Source organism: Narcine bancroftii, chromosome 1 (assembly GCF_036971445.1).
Source record: "Narcine bancroftii isolate sNarBan1 chromosome 1, sNarBan1.hap1, whole genome shotgun sequence".
Classification (NCBI taxonomy): Eukaryota; Metazoa; Chordata; class Chondrichthyes; order Torpediniformes; family Narcinidae; genus Narcine; species Narcine bancroftii.
The window spans coordinates 272,190,880-272,211,243 of NC_091469.1; the positions used below are offsets into that span (position 1 = coordinate 272,190,880).

Here is a 20,364-nt window from a genome sequence, read left to right on the forward strand (position 1 = left end):
GCATGACCCTGGTGTGGAGCACATCTTGTTTGTCACTTTCTCGCACCAGGATGTAGTCCAGGAGGTGCCAGTGTTTGGATCGGGGATGCATCCAGGTGGTCTTAAGGCTGTCCCTCTGCTGAAAAAGGGTGTTTGTAATGACAAATCGCTGTTCTGCGCAGAGCTCCAACAGGAGGCGCCCATTGTCGTTGCACTTGCCGACACCATGCTTGCCCAGGATTCCTGGCCAGGTTTCTGAGTCTTTGCCGACGCGAGCGTTGAAGTCGCCAAGGATGACAACCTTGTCGGCTGTAGGGGTGCGTTGGATGAGGTTGCGCAGGTCAGTGTAGAACTTGTCCTTTTCTGCTGGTTCCGCCTGGAGGGTTGGAGCATAGACACTGATGAGGGTGATGCAACGCTTGTTTTGAAGGGGGAGTCGCATGGACATGATTCGGTCTGAGTGGCCTGTCGGAAGGTTTTCGAGTTTGGAGGCAATTAAGTTCTTGACCATGAAGCCTACACCAGATAGGCGTCGTTCATCCGAAGGCTTGCCAGACCAGTAGAGTGTGTAGCCCACGCCGCGTTCTTGGAGGCTGCCTACATCTGCCAGGCGGACTTCACTGAGAGCGGCTATGTCGATGTCAAGTCTGAGGAGTTCATGTGCAATGAGGGCAGACCGACGTTCAGGTCGGTGGCTGTCAGCCTTGTCTAGCATGGTTCTGATGTTCCAGCATGCTAGCTTGAGTTTGTGAGCATCTTTTGAGGGGGTGGAGGGGGAGGACGTGGACCTGTCCTCGGGCCTGCGCAAAGGAGCTTTTATGTGGAGTGCAGTGCGCGCAGTACTGGCCCCACCCTTTACACCCATGGTTCGTGTGCCGTGGCCAAGCAAGCTGGGATGTGGCAGCGAGGTCCTTGGGTCGTAGGTTTTATATCGGAGTGGCCTTCTCCTATGCAGGTTTCTTACCCGGGCTGGAGGGGCCTGCCTCCCCTGCTAGGTCGGTCCATACTGCCCGGGCGGTCCGGGATATATATATATATATATATACACAAATCCATAAATATTTCTATAACATTTACATAGTAGTTCTCCAGTTACAATAGTGCAGTGACTATAATCTAAGGAGTCCAAATGCACTCAGACAAATAAAATGTATTTATCTGTAATTTTAACCTGGGCCAGATCCCTCAACTTACTCTACTATAAAATTTACTTCATGAAGTAGTTCTTCCTCTTTTGCATTTTGATCCTGATACAGTCCCTGCTCCACTCCGGGTCACGAACTACGAACTTGTGTCCAGACTCATCTCTGCAAACCCACCAAACTGGATACTGCTCCAAACACAACACCGATACTGCCAGCGGCCAGGCGAATACCTAGCATGCTTGCTACAGCTCTGGAATGAGGGGGTCCCAATCTGCTTCTCTCATTGGGAAGCAAGCACCCTAGTGAATCTGTCTGAACTACAGCCAATTAACAATGCCTTGCAGGCACCGCCAGAAGGGGTTGTTGACGGCACCACTCGATAGGAACGGGTGGTGACTGAAGTGCAGGACAGGTTCCCTACTCTTCAAGAATGGGACCTACATGGCTGGCTGCAGTGGCACACTGTTAGCGAGGGACACAGGTCATCAGGGAGTGGGCACTAATCACAGGCATTTATGGGGGCACCTGCGAGCACCACCACTTCCCCAAGAACACAAGGGTGATTGGTGCCTTGGCATGCTATTTAGTCACCATCACATGCCCCTACTTTAGAAGGGCTGTCTTACTTATCATGTGTCCAACAACCAGGAAAAACATTTGGGAAGCCATTACCCTCCTCCAGGGATTATAGTATGTGGAGTAGTTCAGCAATGCCATACTGCTGGTGACTCATATGTATGCTCTCTGGAAAGAGCATTGCAGGGGGATGCCCTGTAAGGGTGGAGCTTCCAATGTACCACCCACTCTAACACGGACCAGCCTCCCTTCCCTTCTCCTCCCTCACCAGAGATGGCCCCTGACTAATCTATCATGTTACCACACCAACCAACTCATTAGACGTGAGTGAGTTCTCCCAGAACCACACCCCCCCCCCCAACCAACAGGAGAAGACCACCCTTCAAGCTGCTCCACTATGATGATCGGCACTATGGGAGCCTACAATATGAACATGCACACATCACCACCACATGAGATTGCAGCACCTGCATCACTGCCCTGCGACACTCAGCTGAGGGTCTTCTAGCTACGCCGACCCTGCTCAATGAGAGCTACAGGAGCTGCTTGTACGGACTCTATAAATCAAAATCTTTCGGTAATGACACCTTCTTCCACTCCCCTCTCCACTTAATCACCTCACTTCCAATAATTCCTTCTAGGACGAGTGCTTCCGGAATGGTTTTATTTTCCTCCTCTGTACAATTTAGCACACAGTCTTGATTCTCCCAGTGAGTCCACAAAGGGAGCACGCCTTGGCAATGTGGTGCACCTAGTGCAGTTAGTACTGGTCCAAACAATCAGTGGGAATGAGAGGAGGAACTGCATCCTCGCACCAGAAGGCCAACAATCCATAACTCCATAATGGGGTGCTCCTACAAGAATCACTGGAATGCCCTGGATGCGCGCCTACCAGGCTGATCCCTGGGTTCTCTCGGGATGACACAGTGGTGGCTATCTGGGATGCGTGCCTCCAAATGATGAATAGCTGTCGTGGTAGAAATGCTGGCCAAAGAAAGGGCTGAGATACTTCAGATTAAGGGATACCCAAATGGCCTTGCACTACCTGATTGCAGACGAAGGTGGTACCAGTGCTGTTGTCGGTGTGATGAACAACACATACATCCTGAGCAAGTCAGTGAGATCACATACGAAAGCCAGTGATGGATTTTTTAAAAAACACACACAACCGTAACAGGTAGGTGGCCAGTTCTCACAGCATGACACTTCCCGTTATCTGATGAATCGGATTATATGTATAAAGAATCTGCAGGCATTGTCCCAAGAACAAATGTGAACCATAAAGAGCTAATAAGAATGGCAATGAAGAACAAAATTAATTAATTTAGGTCCTATAAAATAATGGTCTTGTTGTGCTTTTGCTGGCACAAATGAGTCCAATGTCATGAAATAGCTTCTCTCTTCCTCATCTTAAGCAGCACCCTGGTAGTACTGTATATCTGAAGTCAACAATAAAAAGCAAGTTGCTATGTACATTTGGATATGTTACAATATTTCAGTAATTTTTAACCAATGTTCACTAATAAATGCATTCTGTCTTAACATTTGCTTCTCAGCGTGCAACAAATCAGTTCTATATGTTAGCTAGCACAGTTGTAGCTCATACATTCCTTACATTGGTAATGCAAATAAACACACGAGAATTCAAAATATGGAAATAAATATGCAAATTGATTTTACTGCTTATTCATGCAGGGCACACTTATCATCCAGGCAAAATATAACATTCAGTTGAAAATTACATAACAGGAAATAACTGAGCAGTTACCATTATAAACTGATACAAGCCATCCCTGGGTTACAAATGAGTTCCAGTTTTACAAATGCCCACAAGTTCATTTTATCCACAAGTCAAAAAAAAACACAAAATACACTCAATAGGACAACCTCCGATCCACAGCATTGTAATTAAAAGCACAGAAGACGGTTTAGGAAGTACAATTATTAAGTGTACAATTACTAAAAGCCTTCCATACAGTCTGCCATTCATAGGAATGTACATCAGACTTCTGAGTTTAAATAATATAATAGGGTTTGTTTGTATGTTGAGGTGTCCATAAATTGAGTATTTGTAACCAGGGAAAACCTGTAGTTGTACTCAGCTACAATTGTTCCCATATACTAACTCGACTCAAATCTAGTTAATAAATAAAAATATTGATGTGAACACAACTCTTATTAAAGAGATGTCTCAATAAAGAGTCCTGACCTGAAACACTGACTGGCTATTTCTACCCAAGGATGCCAAATGACCAGCGGAGATCCTCCAGCATCACATTGCTTGCTCTTCTTGTTACATTTTCTTCATGATTTGAAATGCAGAGATTTAATGTGAATTTTACATTTTTAAATTCAAACACTTTGACTATGCAGTCAAGCCATCAAGTTACTAAAATTACTCAAAATACAAATTATCACCAATATTTCCTGACAGGCCTATTTCATAGAACACTTTAAAGATATATGAGATGAAATAGTAAAAGGAAATAAAATGGATGGAATATATATTATTAAAAATGACAGGCAGAAGTAATCGTGTTTTTTTGTAAAAATCTAACTGAGAAGTAATTCTACCTTTTCCCAAAATCAGTCCTTCCCTCCTAGATAATATAGCACATTCCCTGCCATGTTCATTGGAGAAGCTGTGTGACTTTGCTCACCTAATCATTCATTTAGCTGAGCCTCTCGGTATTTTCTCCTCTTGTTTCACCCAATCCTTTAATGTGATGAAAGAGAAACATCTCTGCTGGCCAGGGTCATGCCTTACCCAAAAGGCTATAATCATAATTACTGGAGGTCAATCACATCATTCTCAGGATATCATCCCAAGGGTTCCTCTGTACATTGTCCTTGGCCCAACCATCTTCAGTATCTTTATTCACAACAATCCCTCCATTATAAGGTTAGATGTTAAAATGTTTGCTGATGAAAATGCTCATATCACAACAGACTCTGTGACAGTAATAATAGTAACAGTGTGTTTAATGGATAATTGACATTTGTTTTAAACCCCAAGATTGTTGGAGGGCGTAAAGCAGGGGATAAAATCTAGAATTAGATTTGACACAACATTGAAATAGACCCTTTAGCACACCATGTCCATGCCAACATCAAATACAAGTTGTTCTGATCCCGCTCGCCAACACTTGGTCATAGCCTTCTATGCATTGGCAGTTTAAGTGCTCATCAAGAAACTTAAATATTGTGAAAGTGTCTGCCTCCACTGAGAGGCTTCTAGCCCTCGACTGCCGTCCAGATGTGGCTTTCAGTGTTGGCTGAAAAGTGGCAAGCAACATTTGCAACATGCAAGTGCTGAGCAATGACCATGATAATAAGAATTCTAACCAAATACTCAATAGATTCTCCGACATCATACCCATCCAAGACAAAAGCAATTCATTTGACTAGCAACACAAACACTACACAAACAATCACTCCTTCCACTTCTACCATTCACTTCCTGGGAGTAACAGTAGAACCCCTGAAATCTGCAATATCTGAAAAGACAATGACAGAAGTCAGAGCACAGCTATCTTCCTTTCAGGTCATAGGATAACCTCTACCGGAAATTCCTATGTCCTTTCATCTATTTGGGACCAAAATTGTACCACTTCCTACCCAACAGAACCATGGAAGGAACGTCAAAACAGAATGCTACAGTTCAAGTTCATCACAATCTTCCCACAAACAACTTGGAAGGTGAAATGAATGTTAATTTTGCCAAAAATGTCCAAATTCCAAGAAAGAATTCATAAAAATGTTGGGTCAACCAGGCTTCTTCCATTTGTGAGCTTTGAGCCCTGACCTAGGCAAAACTCAGTCCTGTTTCAGTTTACACCTGATGTACACTTTCAGCAAAATCACTGGGTTACAATGAGGATTGGAAATGTGGACAATCATTTTATCCCCTGGTAATTCTGGATTTTGCCACAATCTTCAGGGTTTTGAAACAAGTGGCAATTATCCATTAAACACACTATCCTTTCAATCCATGTCAAATCTTGTATTGTGGTTTTTAAATTTTCCTATTTATTTCTCCATCAAATTTAGATGGTCACTGAAGTTATAAAAAATCCAGAGTTTGATTCATAATCAAAAAACAAATTGCTAGAAGGACTCAGTGGGTCCATGGGGAAGAACAATTAGTGGACTTTTCAGCTCAAAACTGTGCTTCAAGACTGAGATAGAAGAGGGGGGGGACAAGCAGTAAAGAAGAGAGAGTAGGGGCAATGACATCTCTGAAGGATGGATGACGCGAGGATCGAGACCTTACATTAGCATTGATACAGGATCTCAACCCATACAACGACCATCCTTCTGCTCCACAGATGCTGCCCGAGTTTTTCCACCTGTTTTTTTTTAACCTGTGAAGTAATTTGGTCCTTGATTGCCTTCCCTTCTTCAATAACTTGGGCGCTAAACAAATATTGCTGGCATTAAATACACTTGACTGCTTGAATGTGCTACAAGCTGCAAAAATCAAAGCCAAAGGGAAGGTATCCAGCCTTGGACAATGAAAAATTGGCACAAAGCAAATCAGAAAGAAATACTGAATGGTTAACAGAATAGAAGTACATCTTAAAGAATTGTAAAAACAGTCTTAACATTTGAACATCTTACGAACTCTGAAGTTCCAATCAATAACATACAGATTCATAATTGAAATGTTGACCTTATCAGTGACCTGGAGTCACAACTAATTTTAACTGTGAGTAGAAGCTTGTTGCATGAAACACATCATGTTTTCATGATTTACAAACTTAAGACAAATAAAATACAAACTGCAGAAGAAAAAGTTTAAATTAAACTTTAGACGTATAACATGGTAACAGCCCCTTCAGAACCCGTGCCATCTGACAATTAACCTACAACCCCTGTACATTTTTGAAGGGTGGGAGGAAATTGGGCACCCAGATGAAACCCATGCAGGTCATGATGACTCAGCTGTAAAAAGTATCCAACCCAAATACAAGTGCATTCCACAGTTACTCTCTGAAGAGTAAAAGCACTACCTAAATTTAGCAACAACATCCTCTTTCATCTTTATTTTTAATCCATCAGCTATTAGCACAGATCCCATTAGCTATTAAACTTCATTATATTTTCACATATCTGCACACATGTATCCAAATGATTTCTCATTTCTGGCTGAAGAAAGGCATAGTCATCATGAGATGCAACTGATGGGCCCTGTGATTCTGTCAACAAATATAAACTTTATTGGCAGCATAATGCTTTTTCAGACAGTAACCAATTGCAGAGAAATTCAACTGTTATAGATGTTACTATTTGCTTGAAAATTCATGGTCATGCTCAATCTTTGAGATCTTATAGCTTAAAGCATCAAAAAATCCCATCTTACAACTCTAAAACACAATTTGCCAGAGTTCTGATGAAAGATCACCACCATGAATTGTCCACCATGTTTCCCTTTCCAAAGATAATGTCTGATCCTAAGTATTCTTGCATCTGTAGAATTTAGCTTTTAGCCTCCTCCAATTTTCCCCTTGCTTTCATTTTCAGTGTCCTTCAGTGTGGTATTGGTTCAAATGATATCACTCTCATGTCTTCTCTCCAATGTTGCATTTTTTAACTGAAGGCAAGTCTTAATAGCAGATGTTTCCCTATTGGAAATGCCATCTTTCTGCTGAGATGTTAAACTAAGGCAGCTTCTGCTTATGAAGGTGAATACAAGACATCTCACAGAATGCTTCTGCTCAGGAACAATTCCTTCCAGTGTCCTCTAGAATATTCACCTCACACCTAATTCTACCAAAAATAAAATGGATATTTAATTGGACTTTGTGGGTGGCATAGTTGGAATGTCGGTTAGCACAACGGCAGCAATCGGGACCTGGGTTCAAATTCCGCAGCGTCTATAAAGAGTTTGGATGTTCTCCCCGTGTCTGCATGGGTTTTCTCTTGGGCGTAGCAGTTGGCAAATGCCAGCAATCCTCCCACCGTTCAAAACATACTGAGGGTGTAAATTGGGTGGCATGGCCTCAAGTTGAAATGGCCTGACACTCTGTATGCCTAAAACAATTTTTTTTTTTAATTTAAAAATTTAAATTGCAGGCTGTAGGTCCATTGTATGTGAATTCAAAATCCCATTTATCAGGAGTTATTTACAATGCAAGCATTTTTCTTTTTTAATAAAAAGCATATTTTCATTTGGAACAAGATTTCAAACTAGCCTTGAAGTAATAGGCAGCACTACGAGAACCTGAAAAGCAGTATACCAATGCAAAGTTACATATCTAACCTTACCTTTGAAATACTGTTGATTAACAACTGTACAAACAAAATAACTTGTGCAATATCAAATCAAGGTATAGATTGTGATTAATTATTGCTTGATGTTCATTTTATTGCCAATGAGATTTCCTATAAGTATTCAGGCAACTAACTATTATACTTGATCAAATTATTTTTTAATTAAATCAGGATCTGTAAAATGGGTAAATTTACTATTACATATCATTTCAGTAGATGGGGCTTCTGACAATGTTAATCCAACTGAATAAAAACTATGAAAAAAAACACTTGAAATATGTCTAGTTAATTGATTCTCATGGCTTTTAGACAGATTGTGTAATTAATGTTCTGCTCTTATTCTGATCTCGCATGAAGTTCTTTGTGGGAAATAAATAAAATTCTTTAATTTCTACCTTTTTAAACTTATGAAATTTTGTAATTCTTCTTCAGCTTTAAAAATAGTCCTTTTGATCTCCTTATCAATAGTCACTTTATACTATAGGACCTTTGGGATTCATATGGCACCATGAGTAGGTTTTCTCCCATTATTCATTTATTTACTTGTTAATCACCATGAAATAAGAATATGGGTCAACACATTTTGAAAATCAGCTGATGAAAATCTGAAATAAAGAAAAAATGCTGGAAATGCTAAGTAGGTCAGGCAGCAACTTTGGAAAGAGAAGACAACTTGAAAAATTATGGTGCTTTTTGTTTCCCTCCTTGTCTTCAACAAAATGTTGATCAAAGCTCACTTCCATAGACATATATCTCTTTCCTCCTCATTCTACATGCATTTCCAGCAGTTTTCTCATCACATTCTAAGATGTCGTGTATCAGCACATGCATGTTCCGGTCTTTCTCTGCAACAACACCAACTCAAAATGTGTTCCACTGCTGCACTTCATTCTTTCCCAATTTTTCTTCCTCCCAGACACCAACATTCACAAGCCACAACAGTTCGAGTTCCAGTACACCTCCAGATCTTTCTCCCCATTCATTTTCATCTAACACCATCTCTATCCACAGTCTCAGTTTATGCCATGTTTTTAATCACCCCTTCTGCTCTTTTCCTCTTTGCTCCAAAACGATCAGTCCTCATCAGAGGATTCACCTCCACTTGCCTTCATTCACATCTGAATGAATTCTAAGCCAAACATGATGTTGAACTCTTCTTCTGCCTCCTCCATCTGCATCTCATTTCTTTGTTCAAGGGTCTTGACTATTTTGCTTGGCTCAAGAGATCATAGTCCACCTGGATCACTCCCCCATAGATTTACTCATTGTTATCTACTGTCTTGATCATTCCATTCCTCTCTCTCTACCATCTTCTGAACTTGCCATTCTCAATGTTCCAACCATGATATCACAATCAAACTGCCAATTAAGGTGCTGTGACAGTGGTCTGGCAAACTGACTTCTATCACATATAGAAGCCAAACTCATGCCATTCTTCTCTCTGGTCCATGGTCCCACCATTGGATTTCTTCAGATCTTCCTTCCACAACTTTCCGCTTTGTAGTCTTCCAACCCCACACAGCTAACTTCTACCTCCTTCCCAAGCGCAATCACAAGGTAAAACCCATTGTTTCAGTCTCCCCTTGCCCCACCAATCTTATTTCTTCCCCTCTCAACTCCTTTTCTCCACCAGTGCAATCACCAACTTCCTTCACCTCTTGGACAGTTTCCAATGCCCTGGTCCCATCCATCTAATATTTACCACATATGTAAAATTCTCTTTCACTGACCCACTTCAGGGTGGTCGGAAGACCCTCTCTTTCTTCCTTGTACACAGGGCTATGGTTACACCTCCACCAATACATTGATTAAATTCCAGATTTCTCTAGATCAAAGATGAAGCTATGGTAACTTGTGTGGTACAGCACGACCCCTGTCTTTTTCTGAGATATGATGAACATTACTTATTCCAGTTCAGACTGTCCCACTCCCTCAATTCTTCTTCTGATACATTAATAGCTATATTGGCACTGCTTCCTGCACTCTTAAAAATCTTGAAAATGTAATTACTTTGCTGCCAATTTCCACCTTGCTCTTCTTACATGATGCCTCCATATGAAGCAATTAGCAAGTATCAACCATTGATTATGAGCTCAGAGACTCCCATACCTTCCATGACTATACTTCCTCCCAGCCTCCATTCCATTCTCCTAGTTCTTACATCTCCAACATATTCACTCAACAGAAGTGCCACTTTGGTGCCTTCCTTCTTTCTGAATTGTGGCTTCCCCTTTACCAAAGCTCTTTAACTGTACCCTGATGAGCTCGTCAAATTTATCTACTTTGCTGTCAACTTTCATCCAGACCTCAAATTCACTTGCTTTATCTCTGGCAACTCTCTCCCCTTTCTCTTACCTCTTCTCCATGTCAAAGAACCATTCCTTTCACTGCTCCCCAGTCTACTCTTCTGTTCCCATCAGCTACCTACGACAATTTCCTATGCAACCACTGGTAATGTGATGCTCACCTTTTTCCTTCCCACTATCCAGGGACCAGAAGACATAGTGATTCACTTGTACTTTGAATCTAATGTAGTGCTTTCTACATTCCTTTTATAGTTTCCTCTGCATTGGAGAAACCAATTACAGATATAGGTAGTCCTCAACTTACGACCTACACAAGTTACATCCACCTGTACATATGACCGAATTCTTCATTCTTCATATGCTGAAATTCTTCATGTGGTGCACTATCGAACAGAAGCAAACACACAAAACAAACTCTGTTCTACAGGCTTTATTCAATTTAAACCTTCACAGAGCTAGCTGTGAGAATGCTGATGCAAGCTCTGAGAATGGCTTCGAAAGGGCCGGACCCAGCTTATATCTCGGAGGGTGATTGACATCCAACTGGGTGGAGCTTGTCCATTCAGGTCAGCCGATGACAGCCGTCCAGGTGTTGCCCTGTCCTCCCGTGTTCTTCTGCAGGTACAGAGGTCACCCCCCTGCAGTAGGCTGGTGGTGTACCACCACTCTCATTAAAGGTTCATTTGTTGATTTTTTTTTTGAAAAATTGCTTTAATACCTTGTTAAGCCATGCAAATCCGATTAATGAACAATCTGAGTTACAACCAATCCTTCGTCTCAATTACATTCGTAAGTTGAGGACTACCTGTAGTTCAACAACTCCAGTTTAGTCCAAATGGTCTCCCATTGTAGTTCTTCATTCCATTCCCACTCTGACCTATCTCCGTGTCCTCTACACTATAACTACAATACCGAATATAAACAAGAGGAACAGTGTTTCATCACCTGTTGCAACCTTCCAGACCCAATATTCAATTCAACAAATGAGTAATTTTATCTTTAATCAGTGCCTGATGATTTCAGCTGGAAGCCTTGTAATTATTATTCAGTCTCACATTTTTCTCACTTCAATACTTACTAATCTGCTGATCACTGCATTTTGCACTAACTCGTATTCCTTTGCCATCATCTCTCTCTTGAAACATGAAAATCTACAGACTGTGATGGGAGTTAATACACAAATGCTGGAGAAAATCAGCAAGTCGCAAAAGATCTATAGAAGGCAAAGATATATTGACATTTCGGGCATGAGCCTTTTGTCAAGGTATGAGCATAAACCTCACATGCCCTCTATCACTTCAACAACTCAAGTTTCCTGAACTCAACCACCTCACTTTTGCCATGGCCATCCAATCTCCAACCCCTACATTGAAGGCCTCAAAGCCCTTTATTTTTTTCTTCAACAACAGATCCAAGCAGTTCCCCTCCTTTACTCCTTTGTTTGCCTGGCTGAATTTGTTCTCACAGTCAATAACCTCCTTTGACTCATCTCACTTGTTCCAAGCGTTACGTGTTCCCATTGTTTGGTTCATTTTATTTGTGTAGGACTGTCCCTTTAAGGTAACTGATTTGGCAGGGCCCTGCAGCATTTGAAGTGGCTGTGAAACTAGCCAAAGGCTTTGAACATCATGTCCCTTTACTGGATACATTTACAGAATCAACACAGAAGCTCTGAAGAGGCCAGGTACACAGAGACCAGGTGACCCGCTTATTGAAGGAGCTGTGCACAGTTTTGTTCGGGGGCCATTTTAAGAAGACAACAGCGCTTTGAAAATACTGTGCTGTTTGTCCTCATTGTGTGGTTATAGACAAACTGTCAGATTTCCTCCTGTAGTTATTGAGGAATGAGTATGTTGGCAACCTGTCTAATTTCCTGCTATAGAGGGATGAGTTTGTAGACAACCTGTCTGATTCCCTGCTATTAAGGAATGAGAAAAACCACTCTGTGACCAAAAGAGGAAGGTCACTTTTGTTCGGCTGACACACAGAAAGGGTTCTGAAGGCAGAGGAAACACTGTGCTTGGATAGTGATCAGAGTGAGAGTCAGAAGTTCAGCTGACCCATGGAAAATGTTTTGAAAGCTTCATGAGCACCACTTACTTCAAAACCCTTCAGGCCAAAGAAGAGAGGAGTTTTGGTTGGCACTCATCTAAAAAGAACATTTTGCTAGAAGCACCTCAACAAGGATTGTGATTACAAACATTCTGTCCGACCGATCTCTTTCATTCATTTCATTAACTGCTAATTTCACCTAAAGCCTGCTTGTCTCATCTACCGGAAAGCCTGCATGTCGCATCAATTTCAAGCCTTCATGTCATCACTGAATTTCTGAAACTGAATTTTGAACTGCCTTTTGAGAACTGTGCCGGCTTGGGGTTATTCCACACATACTGCGTTAGATAAGCTTAGTTAAGTTAGATAAGTTTGTTAAATTAGATAGAGTTTTTTTTTGTTTTATTAATAATCAAAAATATTATTTTAAATATTATACTGTCTGGGCTGATTTCTATTGCTTCAGTCTGGTATGTAACACATGTCACAGGGGTAGCCATGGGTACCTGCATGGGCCTCAGCTATGTTGCTTTATCTCCTTTGCTGCCAACTTTCATTCAGACCTCAAATTCACTTGGTCCATTTCTGGCAACACTCGCCCTTTTCTTGATCTCTTATCTCCATGTTATTGGAGACAAATACTAGACAGACATTTTCTACAAACACACCAACTCCTCAACCACACCTCTTCACACTTGGACTTTATTTCTTTGTCACAATTGTTCCTTTTCCATCATATCTGCTCCAAAGATCATCATGTGAGATCATCCGAGATGTCCTTCTTCAAAAAAACATGGTTTCCCCTGTACTACCATCAACTTGGCCCTCATCCTTATACCCTCAATTTCCCACACATCTTCCCTGGCCTACCCTGTCCCCAGACGCAACAAGGATAGGATTCTCCTTGTCCTTACCTACCATCCCACCAGCCTCCACAACCAATGTATTATTGCCTGCAATTTCCGCCACATACAATGTAATCCACCATCCACCTCCCTTCACTTCCTTCTGCATGGACCATTCTCTCCATGACTCTCTCATCCACTCTTCCCTTCCCACTAATCGCCCCCTTGGTACCTATCCCCATGACCTAAGGAAATGCTACTCTTGCACCCACTCCTCCTCTCACCACAATTTAGGGCCCCTAACAGTCCTTCAAAGTGAAGCAATACCTCATTTGTGAACATGCAAAGATCATCCGGTGCTCCTGTTGTGGCCCCCTCAACATCAGAGAAACTGGAGGCAGACTGACAGATTGCTTTATTGGACACCTTCACTCTGTCTGCAGTAATAGCGAGAATCACCCAGTGTCAATTACATACTATCAATCTCAAAAGCCTAGAGTTAAGAACTACAGGCTTTTATTTACAATAAACTCAAAGATCATCCTGTGCTGTAACCCAAGCTTTCTGGGGAGGGGTTATGATGTTGGAGCCTTTATACAAGGTCAAGAGGGAGGAGCCACAGGTACAGTCACAAGATGGCAAGAAGCCAGATTAATGAGTGTACAGCAGTTCATCACATTCACCCCTTTTTTTTGTCCAGCAGGGTGACATGGGGCACAAGGTCTTACAAAAGACTTAGAGGTTAAGTCTGTCCAGTGGCCTGGTCTTCCATTGTGACTGGCAGAGAGTTGGTTGCTCTACTGTACATGGGGCGGTTGTTTCATCCTGGACCTCCAGCACTGTGTTGACCTGCTGTGGGCATGGCGGCTCAACTGTGGTGACTGGGGTGGGGGCAGGGCTAGAATGCAATGGCATGTAGTTGTGTCCATGGGAGTGAAGGGTGCAGTTTGGTGGTTATGGTCCTTGGGTGCCCATGCATGAGCAAAGTTCCAGATGGAGACAGTTTCTTCATGCCCATCCAGGTATACCACGTATTGGGGGTTTGCATGGAGGAGCTAGACCCTTTTTACCAGTGGATCGGTTTTATGGCCCCTCATATGCTTCCGTAGCAAGATTGGTCCTGGGGATGTCAACCAGGATGTCCCCCAATGTGGACTTGCTGGGGAAGGAGAAAATTCATTCATGAGGGATAGCATTGGTGGCAGTACACAACAGCAACCTGATTGCGTGGAATGCCCTGAGAAGGACCTCCTGCCACTGAGAGATTGGCAACCTTTTGGATTTAAGGGCAAGGAGGATGGTCTTCCACATTATGGTGTTCTCCTTCTCCACATAGCCATTCCTCAGGGTTATGATTAGTGGTCCTGCTGGTGACGATACCTCTGGCCAGCAGGTATTGGCACAGCTTCTCGCTCATGAATGAGGACCCTCAATTGCTGTGAACATATGACGGGTACCCGAATAGGATGAACAAGTTGTGCAGTACCCTGATGACTGTGATGGTCGTCATGTCTGTGCAGGGGATTGTAAAGAGGAAACTTGAATACTCATCAATGACTGTGAGGAAATACACGTTGCGGTTGTGGAGGGAAGGGGGCTCTTGAAATCCATACTCAGGCATTCAAAAGACCATGTGGCTTCACCAGGTGTACCTTATCTGGTTGGGTACGCTGCTTTGAGGTCTTTCTACAGAACTCCACCAGAGTCGTGGCCATGAGGCAAACAAGTCGCATCTACTCTTCTACCGTGTCGGACATCGAGTGTTCCCGATGATCAGGGACACCTCAACATATACGGAGGCAATGGACATAGTCATGAACCGTGCAGACCCGACAGTCCCTGGTCACGTCTCTAACATCCCCGATGGAGTATGGCAGGTTACAAGATTTCATGAAGTGGAAAAATCTCTTGACACCAGGGCGGCAGAGGTCATTGTGGACTATTTTGGTCCAGCACCACAGAGGCCCGTTGGTTCATAGTCTGGCCCGTTTTGACTTGTAGGCTGGGAGCATAATGGTGGTGCCCATGTGACGGCACAGTTATCCCCAGAAGTTGGTGGCATCTAAGATGGCAGCCCCGTGTCACGGCTTGTTCATCCCTGGAAGCTGATGGCGGCTCCCATTCTGCACATGTGGCAGCACCGGGACTGAAAAGCGGCTGCAATCGACATAGTGAAGCCTGACCTGATGCCTGCAACATAGGCGCCCCAGATTATGTCCTCTGCTTTTTGGGTGGCCAACACCGACTGAAAATTGCACACTCATGCAAGTCCATATAGGGCTCAGAGGAACTCGTCGCTCGATTCACCCGATTGTTATCTGTGGGTAGCCAGCATGTGCCTAGCATATACCTCTTTGACTTTCTCCCTCTACTGGTTCATGACTATGTCCATTGCCTCCGTATATGTTGAGGTGTCCCTGATCATCGGGAACACTCGATGTCCGACACGGTAGAAGAGTAGATGCAACTTGTTTGCCTCATGGCCACGACTCTGGTGGAGTTCTGTAGAAAGACCTCAAAGCAGCGTACCCAGAGTTCAAAGCAGTCTGAGGCTTCTGGCAATAGTGGGTCGATCTCCATCTTATCAGGCTTCAAGTTGTTCCATCGTTGGAAAAAATATTGTAAATAAAATTGATGCTCTATAAATAACTCAAAAGACTAGAGTTACAAAATTATGTTTTATTTACAATAAACGAAGGTCATCCTGTGCTGTGACCCAGGATTTCAGGGGAGGGGTTATGGTAAAGGAGCCTTTGTTCAGAGTCAAGAGGGAGGACCCATGGGAACAGTCACAGAATGGGTGGAGCCAGATTAATGAGTGTATAGCAAGCAGTTCACCACAGTCAACCCATTTCAATTCCCCACCCCATTCCCATGCTGACATGTCTGTCCTTGGTCTCATGCACAGTCAAAATGAGGCCACCTACAAATTGGAGGAACAACACCTCATATTCCATCTGGCCACCCTTCAACCAGATAGTATTAACATTGATTTCTGCGTTTTCCTTTAGGCCCCCCTCACCATCACTCTCTTTCTCAACTCCCATGTTTCCTTTCCTCTAACTCCCCACCTCTTGTCGCTTTATGTTCCTCTGTCTCCATTCCTGCAGCTCTGCATTCAGAACTACCCCCAATACCCTGATCTATTCTCATCTTTTCTCTCCTGCCCTCCTATCCATGTCCTCCTCCCCCTCTCACTTTTTGATTCAGGTGCCTGCCTGTTTTTTGCTCATACCTTGATGAAGGGCTCAGGATCATGGATGCTGCAGGATCTGCTGTGTTTCTCCTGCACTTTTGCGTATTAATCTCAGTGCTTGCTCCACTTTTTCCTCTTGCTTGCTGTCCTCAATAATCCATTGACTGGGTTACCTCCAACCTATCACCATGACAACTGTGGCTTCTCCCATCAGACATTCCCTTTGTCCTTCTCATCCTTCCTCCACCCTCTTTGCAACTTAAAACTTGTTTGCTCCCTTTTCCAGATCTAACAAAGGGTCTTTGACCTGAAACATTAACTCTGTTTTCCTTCTCATTGTTACCTGACCTGCTGAGTATTTCCAACATAAAAATATAGATGCATATCAACAAATACAAGCATAAGTGTTGAATAACATCAGAAGAAAGATACCATTTGAACGAAGACATTCAAATTGAAGATAGCATACATTCAGCATAATTTTAATATTGGGGATGTTTAATCGCATAATGCTGAACTATAATTCTGTAGTGCTCTTCTGATGTATTCTTATGTTAAATTGTCTTACTAAATTGCTTCAGAAATGCAAGTAAGAGATATTTTTGTATAAATCTTGCACAAAAAATAAAATTTTAGCTCCTCTAGCTTAAGTCCAATTCATAATTAAAGATAAGTGAAAAATTTATTCAGACAAATATATATTAATCCACAAGGTAACATTCAAATGTTTTTCAGCACTATTTTTCATCTGAACAAAATTCTGAGTATGTCATCAGTCACTATGTCACAAACTTAAACATTCCGAAAACTAAATTAGAATCTACTTACGTGATTTAGATTTAATCAAAATTCGCTTTCTTCCAATTTCTCTTCCAACCCAATGCCAAACAGTGTCAATAAGGCACATTTTATAAATTGCACACATTGCTGTGTTGCTTGAGATGATGAGTGCCCAAAGATGAACCTGAAATGAGCAACAAGATTTTATGTGTATGAATATCAGATATTAGATTAATAAATAATTTCAGAATTTATTTGTTCTTTACAGTTTTTTTTCATGAAATTGGCATTTCTTTACATAGTAAGAAATTTAGCAGTTCAGGATATACTACACCCTCTTTTCTTTTTACAATTTCTATTACAGTATTCTAAAAATTGAATTTTGCAAAGGAGCTGGAAATTTGTTTTTTATTTCAATAATGCTCTCGCCATCAAAACAGCCCAACGAGCATGTCCTATATTTCATATATGACAACACATACTACCCTGAGATTCTTTTTCCTGTGGGCCAGGCAGAATTTCTACTTAATTGGAGTTCAAAAAACAGCTCAATAAAACAAACTTGCCATGCAATACAGAAAATATCTATTCAATAATAAAATAATGTGCAAAGTAAGTCCTTAAATGAGTCTCTGATTGAGTTTGTTATTAAGGAGTCTGATGGTGGAGAGGTAACGACTGTTATGAGTCTTGTGGCACCTATACCTCGTCTTTAAGGGGAGCAGCAAGAACAGAGCATGTCCTGGGTGGCGTGCATCCTTGAAGATTGCTGCTGCTCTCTGACAGCAGCACTCCATGTAGATTTTCTCAATGGTAGGGAGAGTTTTGCCTCTGATCTAATGGGCTGTGTCCACAACACAGGGTTTTCCACTCAGACGTATTAGTGCCCCCCCCCCAACCCCATTGCCAAAGTTTTCGATGTCATAACAAACCTGCACAAACTCAAAAAAGTAGAGGCACTAAAATGCTTTCCTCCCAGGAATTTAAATTTACTCATCCTCTCCGCATCTGATCCTCCTGAAGTCCACAATGAGCTCCTTGGTTATGGTGACATTGAGTGAGAGGTTGTTGATGGTGCACCATTTAGCCAAGTTTTCAATCTCCCTAATGTATGCTGACACAATACCCCTTGTTATACAACCCATTACCATGGTAACATCAACAAATTTGTAGATGGTGTTATTATCATACCGAGCCACACAGTCATACGTGTAAAGCTAATTGAGCAGGGGACTAAGTGCTCCAATACTGATGGGAGATTGTCGAAAAAAAATTTCTTACAATCTGCAATGAGTGTGGTCTGGAGTTGAGGAAATCCAGGATCCAATTATATGGTGGGGTATTGAAAACTTGACACATTCAGTACTAACCTCCACTATGCATACTGGGATTCTAAGCAAAATTGAAATTGCTATAGACTGCTTACTCTCAAGTATTTAGCAGGATATATTTGAGCAAATTCAATTATTTTCATGGTTCTACAGTGGACTTTTAAAAAAAAAGGTTCACCTGGATTTAGCATGAATCCAGATCTCGGGAAAATGAATTTTACAGTTTAAAAAAAGGCTTCCTGATGATTCAGGTTGCAGCCTCGAACTGACTCAATCTTAGAGTTTAAAAATCTGTAAATTTACAAAGGAGGAATTTTTTGTTTTGAGCGTACATGTCTGCTGGTCAATAATAGTACATTTACTGATTAAAATGTTGTAATGAAGATGGTAAATCAGCTCATTTTTTTATTCTGATCAGTTTACTTCAGGACACTGTATCATGAACTACGATCTGCATGTTTAACTCCAGTTTAAGTGAGTTTAGAAACAGAACAATAACTTTAGTTGTCAGAAAGCTTCCTGCTGCCAACATGGTAATAACAGATATGGTTCTCTCCGTCTGCCAAATTCATTCTGTTCCCTGCTAAGTAGACAAATAAGGAAAAAAAAAATCCACTGACATGGTTTAGGCAAACTCCCATGGCAACACACCCTAATTTCAATATCTGAATGGTTATGGCTTGACAAACAACTAAAATAAATGTCTTCATATTAAACCATTTTTAATCTCTTCTTTGGCTTGGTTTCGCGGACGAAGATTTATGGAGGAGTAATGTCCACGTCAGCTGCAGGCTCGATTGTGGCTGACAAGTCCGATGCGGGACAGGCAGACACGGTTGCAGCGGTTGCAGGGGAATATTGGTGGGTTGGGGTTGGGTGTTGGGATTTTCCTCCTTTGTCTTTTGTCAGTGAGGTGGGCTCTGCGGTCTTCTTCAAAGGAGGTTGCTGCCCGCCGAACTGTGAGGCGCCAAGATGCACGGTTTGAGGTGATATCAGCCCACTGGCGGTGGTCAATGTGGCAGCCACCAAGAGATTTCTTTAGGCAGTCCTTGTACCTCTTCTTTAGTGCACCTCTGTCACGGTGGCCAGTGGAGAGCTCTGTTATTAAATACATGCAAATTTAAATTTCATTTTAACAATGTCATTGTGTCCATTCATGTCTATATAATCACTGCAAGAATGGTACAGAATTCCTTGCCGTGAACAAATCAATGGGAAAATTAACATGAAGCATACCCAAATGTAAAGGACTCAAGAGGAATAGAACAAAAGATATAATTTGTTGATGTTTGTGTCTGGAAATGTGGTGTCACAACTTGGTTTCAAATTGGTGGACAGCAATGATAGTTGAGGATAAAGCAGAACCATCTACTACATCTGCCTTTCTCAATGGGGGTCATGGAGGAGGGAGAGGCCAGGACTGAAATCTCACTAAAAATGTCATTTTATTTTCTTTTTATTATTTTCATATCCTCGAGTATATGCTTATGGATCCCTAGTAACTCCTGGTGTACAAACCATTGCACTCTAAGAATCATTTTTGTCATATGGATATTCATGTTTTCTTTTTTCCCACACGTCCAATAAGAATTATTTCCTATTTGTCTGTTTGTTCTGGAACCACAAGCAACAAATAAAAGTCATATTTCCTTTTCACCTAAGCCTAACATAATTTAGTATGGAAATTTACACATCTAATTGCAGAAATGCCAGTGCTCTAGATAATAATCTCCCTTCTCCTGAAATTATAATCAGATTTCTGTTGCACACTTTAAAAGATCAAGCCTGCCATTTCATGCAATGACTGCTCCCCACAACCAACTAATAGGAAATGCATTCTTTCCCCTTTCCAGAACTTGTTCAGAATACAATCCCAACAAT

General features: G+C 41.8%; 1 protein-coding gene across 6 annotated transcripts in view; it reads right to left on the reverse strand.

Moving 5' to 3' along the window:
* Positions 1–20,364, reverse strand: part of dagla (diacylglycerol lipase, alpha) — a 203,050-nt gene that overhangs the window by 175,825 nt on the left and 6,861 nt on the right. For 5 of the 6 annotated variants that reach the window (XM_069899054.1, XM_069899074.1, XM_069899082.1 and 2 more), the window contains exon 2: positions 17,201–17,336. The gene's annotated coding sequence lies outside the window, so the exon portion shown is untranslated. Of the gene's footprint in view, positions 1–17,200; positions 17,337–18,084; positions 18,245–20,364 lie in introns of those variants that run through there. The other variant, XM_069899062.1, reaches the window with a different exon arrangement.